General features: G+C 36.8%; 1 protein-coding gene across 1 annotated transcript in view; it reads right to left on the reverse strand.

Annotated features, from left to right (window-relative positions):
• LOC110455767 overlaps window positions 1-3,032 on the reverse strand; it is a 10,481-nt gene extending 7,449 nt beyond the window's left edge. Inside the window, exon 1 of the mRNA XM_021506128.1 lies at window positions 2,573-3,032. The gene's annotated coding sequence lies outside the window, so the exon portion shown is untranslated. The remainder of the gene's footprint in view (window positions 1-2,572) is intronic.
• Window positions 3,033-8,803: the final 5,771 nt, after the last annotated feature.

Consider the following 8,803-nt stretch of genomic DNA (forward strand, 5'->3'; position numbering starts at 1 on the left):
CCTAGGGATGCTTCCAGTCAAATTTAGTTTAATTCCAACTAGTGGTTAAGAAGAAGTCGTTTAAAGAAATTGTTGACGAACGGACGGACGGACGGACGACGGACGCCACGGTATGGCATAAGCTCACCTTGGTCCTTCGGACCAGGTGAGCTAAAAAAAACAGTACGATTGGCCATTTTGTGATAATATGAATCATAGGATTATTTACATTCTTGATGGCATGAACGGTAAATATCAATACAAAGGTAAAATTCTTTAATAGCAAACCGAACGGTGACAAATTTATAATTTCCCCTGCGAGTAAGCATTGTGAAGTGAATGGTTTCTTAGAAGCCACATGAGTACTTAGAAATGTTATATAGGTGTGGTGTTACGTATAGCTATATCAGAGTATCTAGTAATTCTTTGTAAAACACATCGTATAATGACGTAATATATTTAACGAACCGCAGATATAATTCAGTCCATTATCATGAAATTCGTTATGCATATTTATGATTTATATACACCAACATTTCACAATATGATATTTAAATGTTTACGATGGCGGGCTGTCATAGTTGAAGGGTCCTGGGTTCAACCCGGCAACCAATATATCAATATCGCGTACGTAGGAGGCCTTACTTGTCGTCATTTATCTTTCAACAATATTTCTGAACCGTTATATGTGTATTTCATGAAACAATGCAAATCTTTTAACTTTACGTAAGAATTCAGTTAAAGCAGACAGGAAAGCACTACCATCAAACGACTATCAGTGTAATTTACGCTGTGAAACCCTGCATGTTATTTTTATTCTCATACTGATCGGATGTATCAGCGGTTAAAAAAAGCAATATATGTTTCGTATAGAATTTGGCACGCATGTTCAGGGTTTAAATGGAAAAGTTTCTGTAATTATTAATAAAATACTCGGTTAGAGTCATATTTAGTTTAATCGCTGAAATAGCAATCAACGCACTTACCCGTATATTACAGTTCAAAAACGTATCTTAAATTGCCACTATACTGTTTGAGTCATATATTAATGATACAAGTTACCTATTCTTACCGGATTTGAAATTCTGAGTAGTTAGCAATAAAGTTACAAAGTAGCTCTAAATTGTTTTAAAAGGAAATGTTTTGCTCCAGAAAATTCTTACCACACTTTCGCTTTCTTAATAAGTACGTTTGAGTCGTTGGTAATTTTTGTGAGTATATTGCATCATTCAATCACCTGATGGGGTTAGAATGCGGGTTGTACATGGGTACAACAATCTAAACGTGTATACGTGTAAAATAGCATAATTACAGTAAAACTGTCTAATTGAGTCTGTGAATTATTGTTAGTTTTGATTGAGAACCACTTGAATACTTAACGTACAGTATTGTATTAAAAACATATCATCCAGCTTACTTCCAGCTAAAATCATAACACATCAGATATTGCTAACAAAATGGATTGTTACCTGTGTTTAGTTTCAGCAAACTTGTAAACTCTGATCGGTTCTGGTATTTGCAAATTACCCTTGTACTGTAATCGAATTCACTGGCCTGAACCATTGCCAAACAGATTTTTCACGAACTGTTTATAATTTCAATATTTTAACATCCCTGCAAGTCGAACACATTTAACAAAATATGCTGCGGTTTTTTATTTGTTTGGTTTGCTTTTAACGCTCTTTCAAAGTAAAGTAAAGACAGGTTTGGTTTGGTTGTTTTTGTTGAATTCAGCGAATCATTCAAAGCTAAAGTCATTTAAAATCTTGTCACTGTTTGTTTAATGTTTACTTGTGTATTGGAGGCACTATGTTGGTGTATTTGCAAGTTCGGGGAAAGAAAGGGCCTGTTGTATCCCACTGCATAGTCGTAAGAGGCGACTAATATCCCCTCCTGCAGAATCGGGGGTTTTTCTACCATGTCTTCGACGTACGGGACATGGACGAGACCAACTTGATCTGCTGCCCCCCTTTTTCGTTTTATGTCTTTCCTGCCTTTCGTTTCTATCTACATTCTGTTTCAGACGGTGTCTCCCTCATAGACTGTTGCGAGGATGTTAAACTCAAACAAACAAACAAGTATTTGCCTACTTGGGATACAGCGGGTTTGATTCGACTATACAGTACTACCTCTTTAAGATACCATACTGGTGACACCCAATCCAGTATTCCACCTAGTCACGTTATATAAATACTAACAACAGGTAAACCAGTTGTTGCGATTACCCATTGTTGTATGTCCCGGCCTGGGGACAGAACCCATTGCCTTCCCCCATTTAGATAAACGTTCAACACTTATTATGTATAAGGTGGAACAATAAAACATGATATTTGGTGAACTTAACACCTCGTATCATTAGCTGAAATTACTCAACAATTTTCCGATATATTTATATTTATTTTCCTGTGTGAATTAATTCCTATTGTCACATTGTGTTTATTTTTTATTTATATATTTATCCTTAAAATCTTATCACCATAATCAGGTCTTGTCCCCTTGATATGAAGTTAACGAGCAATGACTCATATTACCTAAATCAGGTCTATCCAGATACCAAGTAAAGGTCAAAAAAACATATAATACTTAAACTTACCTTAATATACCATCCAGCCCCTAGATACATTGCTATCCATGTGATATATTTAGGTTGTTTTCTGGTGTGCTGTTTCTCTATTGTATCTAAAAACTGGAAAGTCCATTGTTACTATTTTTAGAATATCGATTGGTTGCCAGAAATTCAATGTAAATGTTAAGTTGTATAACTCGGTGTTAATGAATCGAAGTACTCCAGTATTTGTTATATACCGACACTCATATGCGCTAAGCTACATTAACGAAGGTATTCATCCAGGTTAAATTTCAAAGGGCGATGTCTCCAAAAGTTTTAATCTGATAACACACGTGGTATGAACGTCCATAACTTAAGAATCACACACATAAACAACGGACACTTTTTTGCATATTTCTGAAAATGTCAAATTTTGATGTTCTAATAAAAATTAATACAGACGGTACGTAAGCAACACATCAACACAAATAGTGTGTAACCTCCCACCGCCTCTAACAAGGAAGTTAATATGTTATAACCACAGGGACCTGCGAATTCGTTACAGCTATATTTGGACCTAGCCTAAGATGTTTAGAGTAATTTTACACATTTTGGGAGTTTAAATCAATATTCGGTAAACATGCCACCCCCAATGATGATCGGGTATCATTTTTACCGAAAGTCGTTCTCAACCCCTAAAACATGTAAAATTACTCTGAACATCTTAGTTTAGCTCCAAATATAGCAGTAAGCTGTAACAAATTATCAGGTCCCTGTTGTTATAACCTCAGTTTTTAAAATGTTATAAGCATAAACATGAACTGTGCTTTCCCTCTTTTCACCAGAAATCGCTATAGATACATGCGATACTAGTTACGAATATTCATTATATATACATACATATGATATAATCCAGTCGGTTGCCATGAATAAACTATTTTCCTTCATCTTTTTAGTCTACATACCCACACATAATATTAAATATAGATATAAAAAACATTTTAACACGTCATCAAGCTGACAATGTTTCAAAGAGTCGTGCTATGATTATGCAATGTGTGTATTACATGTGTATATATGACTAAGTTATCCCTCGTAGGCAATGTGTGTATTAAATGTGTATATATGACTAAATTATCCCTCGTAGGTAATGTGTGTATTACATGTGTATATATGACTAAATTATCCCTCGTAGGCAATGTGTGGATTACATGTGTATATAAGACTAAATTATCCCTCGTAGGCAGTGTGTGTATTACATGTGTATATATGACTAAATTATCCCTCGTAGACGTAGGCAAGTATCAAGCACCACTTCTCACAAAGTCAGGTCACACCGTTCACACATGGGTGGAGTATTGTACGCTATACTGTAACAGGATATAACCTTGTGCAATATCTTGTGTGGCACAAGTAAAGACAAAATAGAACAAGAGGCCCATGGTCCTTAATGGCCACCTGATATATTCATACAGAGAGTTGATTTTGTTTTTAACACGAACAGAAATAGTATTCAGTGACAGAAAAATAAAAAATAAACCCACCTTATTCAATATCTAGCATACAGATTTAAGACTAAAAAGTATTTGAAACTAGCACCTCTGATTCTAAACAAGGAAAATGAAGAAATTTTAGCACACTGACTCCTTTGGGCACCACCCTACAGCCCTTGGGGCTGGCTCAAAGTATCAAACTGTCAACTCAGGGTTATAATTCCAATCAAGTTATTAACATGTAATATTCAAAGTATCATTTGCCATTATAAACCATAATAAATTTTGACACCCCCCTCCTTCCCCAGGGGGTAAACGTGAGACCATAGGGTCATAAACCATTGAGAAGTTTTTTTTTGAAATTTCAGTCAATTCAACCCTTTTTGGCCCCACCCATCAGCTCCGGGGGGTCAGTCAAGGCTCATATGTGCTTTCCATCAAACTACTATCCAATACTGATAATACAAACCCAAATTGAATTACTTCCAATGGGAATTAAACAAATGGTGGTCCAAAATGTGATTTCCCCATATAAACTATAATAAAGTTTACCCCCTCCCCAGGGGTACACGCGAGACCCCAGGGTCATAAAATTCACAATTTTGGTAGAGCACCTTAAGACCCTTCCATCTATGAAGAGTGTTTGATTCTACCATATCTTGGTCTAGAGTAGAAGATTTTTGAAATTTAAGTCAATTTGACCCTTTTTGACCCCACCCATCAGCACTGGGGGTCAGTCAGGGCTGATATGTGCATACCATCAAACTGCTATCTAATACTGACAATGCTAGCACAAATTGAATTACTTCCAATGGAAATTAAACAAATGTTGGTCCAAAATGTGATTTCCCTATAGAAACTATAGTAAAGTTTACCCCCTCCCCAGGGGTACACGTGAGATCCAAGGGTCATAAAATTTACAATTTTGGTAGAGCACCTTAAGACCCTTCCATCTATAAAAAGTGTTTGATTCTACCATATCTGGGTCTTGAGAAGAAGATTTTTGAAATTCCGGTCAATTCAACCCTTTTTGGCCCCACCCATCAGCCCCGGGGGGTCAGTCAGGGCTCATATGTGCATACCATCAAACTGCTATCTAATACTGATAATGCTAACCCAAATTGAATTTCTTCCAATGGAAATTAAACAAATATTGGTCCAAAATGTCATTTCACTATAGAAACTATAGTAAAGATTACCCCCTCCCCAGGGGTACACGTGAGACCCCAGGGTCATAGAATTCACAATTTTGATAGAGCACCTTAAGACCCTTCCATCTATGAAGAGTGTTTGATTCTACCACATCTGGGTCTTGAGAGGAAGATTTTTGAAATGTAAGTCAATTTGACCCTTTTTGGCCCCACACATCAGCACTGGGGGTCAGTCAGGGCTGATATGTGCAAACCATCAAACTGCTATCTAATACTGATAATGCTAACCCAAATTGAATTACTTCCAATGGAAATTAAACAAATGTTAGTCCAAAATGTGATTTCCATATATACACTATAGTAAAGTTTACCCCTCCCCAGGGGTACACGTGAGACCCAAGGGTCATAAAATTCACAATTTTGGTAGAGCACCTTAAGACCCTTCCATCTATGAAGAGTGTTTGATTCTACCATATCTGGGTCTTGAGAAGAAGATTTTTGAAATATCAGTCAATTCGACCCTTTTTGGCCCCGCATCTCAGGCCCTTGGGGGCCGGGGACCAAACCGGCAACTTTTTTTGTTGACCTTTGGCCATGGAAGGTTTCTGCAAAATTTCATTGAAATTGGTTCAGGGGTTTTGGAGAAGAAGTCGAAAATGTAAATTGTTTACGGACGCACGACAGACGACGGACGACGACGGACAAAAGGCGATCGCAATAGGTCACTTGAGAATTTGTTTCAGGTGACCTAAAAACCCATGTTGCATTTACGAAAATATAATTGTGGTTTAACCGTAAAAAGGTTTTTAGGTCACTTGAGACGTACGTCGTACGTCCGTAAACAATTTACATTTTTGACTTCTTCTCCAAAACCCCTGAACCAATTTCAATGAAATGTTGCAGACACCTTCCATGGCCAAAGGTCAACAAAAAAAGTGGCTGGTTTGGACCCAAGCCCCCAGGGTCAAATTGACTAAAATTTCAAAAAAAATTCTTCTCAAGACCCAGATATGGTAGAATCAAATACTCTTCATAGATGGAAGGTTCTTAAGGTGCTTTACCAAAGTTATGAATTTCTTGACCCTGGGGAGGGGGTTAACTTTACCATAGTTTATATAGGGAAATCACATTTTGGACCAACATTTGTTTGATTTCCATTGGAAGTAATTCAATTTAGGTAAGCATTATCAGTATTGGGTAGCAGTTTGATGGTATGCACATATGATCCCTGACTGACCCCCCAGTGCTGTTGGGTGGGGCCAAAAAGGGTCAAATTGACTTAAATTTCAAAAATCTTCTTCTCAATACCCAGATATGGTAGAATCAAATACTCTTCAAAGATGGAAGGCTCTTAAGGTGCTTTACCAAAATTGTGAATTTCATGACCCTGGGGTCTCACGTTTTCCCCTAGGGAGGGGGTAAACTTTATTATAGATTTTATAGGGAAATCGCATTTTGGACCAACATTTGTTTAATTTCCATTGGAAGAAATTCAATTTGGGTTTGCATTATCAGTATTGGATAGTAGTTTGATGGTATGCACATATGAGCCCTGACTGACCCCCCGGAGCTGATGGGTGGGGCCAAAATGGGTTGAATTGACTGAAATTTTAAAAAAAATCTTCCCAAATACCCAGATATGGCAGAATCAAACACTCTTCATAGATGGAAAGGTCTTAAGGTTTATGACCCTATGGTCTCACGTTTACCCCCTGGGGAAGGAGGGGGGGGGGGGGCAAAATTTATTATGTTTTATAATGGCAAATGATACTTTGAATATTACATGTTAATAACTTGATTGGAATTATAACACTGAGTTGACAGTTTGATACTTTGAAAATTTTGAGCCAGAGGAGTCAGTGTGGTAAAAAAAATCATTTTCCTTGTTTAGAATCAGAGGTGCTAGTTTCAAATACTTTTCAGTCTTAAATATGTATGCTAGATATTGAATAAGGTGGTTTTATTGTTTTTTGTCACTTTAAATAATATTTTTGTTCATGTTAAAAACAAAGTCAACTCTCTGTATAAATATATCAGGTGACCATTAAGGCCCATGGGTCTCTTGTTTAATTAAAATATACACGATTCCTTATCGCATCCGTCTCAGATAAAAGTAATTTTGAAAATGTGATAATTAAAGATGTATAATAAAAAGTGAATTATTTAAACACACTACAGGGAAATAATTGTACCATTAAGATCTAATGAAATCTTAGGATAAACCGTACACAGAAGACATTAAAATATGAAATAGACAGCATGACCACATTGGCTCCGAAGATGCCGCCCATCTTACTCTATTAAATCATATTTAGTTAGACTACAGTTGTGCAGCTCTGTATATGTAGTTATATTTCGGTCCCCATAGTAATAGTATCGTCAGGGTTCCTTATCCAGAAGGGAGAAATGCTACTTAAAACGGCTAATTAGAAGTGGTTCCATCGCAGAGTTTTTTTACTCCTGATATAATAAGGTGGGGGATCGAGAAAAGATTATACACCTGCTGTTACCCTCTGTATGTATCGTAAGAGGCGACTCATGTGCCAACCCCCTGCAGAATTGGGGATTTGCTATTGTGCCCTTTACTTGGATACACAAAAGCGACCAAAAAAAATCTGCTGCACCCATTGCAATAATTGGGATCTTCATACTTTCTACTTGTAACTACCATTTATTCCTAGTGCCTTGCTTGGCAACATCTCACTTTTGGCCTTAATGTTGAACGTTCTTCCAGGCGAGGAAGGCAATGGGCTCTGTCCCCAGGCCGGGACATACCAAAGTCATTAAAATGGTAGTTGTTATTCCTAGTTTATCGTTCAGTATTTAGGGAAATGAAAAGAGGCCCAGAGGGCCTGTATCGCTCACCTGTTTATTTTGTTACATAACTGACATATAGGTAACTTCAGACCAAAGGTTAATTTAACATCTTTTGAACGGTTCAAAGATATTGTTGTTTGAAATTTGAAATTTTTATTTTAAAGCTTTTAACTCACGTTGATATTTGACTCCGGCTAGCACTTTAAGTTTACCTTTGACCTCATAACTGAAATAAAGAAAACGATTCACACAGCTGGTCTTCATAACATACCCAAGTATCATGACTCGAGACCAAACGGTTCTTAAAATATTTTTGTTTGAAGTGTTTAACATATTGGACCCCTGTTACCTTGAAACTAGGTCAAGGTCATTTTAATGAAAAAACTTTATAGCACTACATCCCAGGTAACTACTGGCCATATACCATGACCCTGGGCCTTATGGAACTTGAGAAGGTGATTGTTAAAGCTATTCAACCATGTTGACCTTTGACCCCCCAACTAGCACTCAAAGTTGACCTTTGACCTCATAACTAAAAAAAAGAGGCCTGCATCGCTCACCTGGTATACATCTCACGTATGTAACCTTAAAAGTGATCTTAAATAAAGCTGAAGGCAAAATATCAGTATTTATGATTAAAAGTAATTCAAAAGATATATAAACATTTCACTCCTATGACCTTGAAAGTCGAACAAGGTCATTATGTTGAACAAATCTGATAGCCCTTTATCTCAGGATGCAACTTGCAAAAAATCACCTACCTATCCTTTTGTTTATTAAAATAAGGTCATTTAAATGTAAATTTAAACATATTT

Source organism: Mizuhopecten yessoensis, unplaced genomic scaffold, assembly GCF_002113885.1.
Source record: "Mizuhopecten yessoensis strain PY_sf001 unplaced genomic scaffold, ASM211388v2 scaffold8373, whole genome shotgun sequence".
Classification (NCBI taxonomy): Eukaryota; Metazoa; Mollusca; class Bivalvia; order Pectinida; family Pectinidae; genus Mizuhopecten; species Mizuhopecten yessoensis.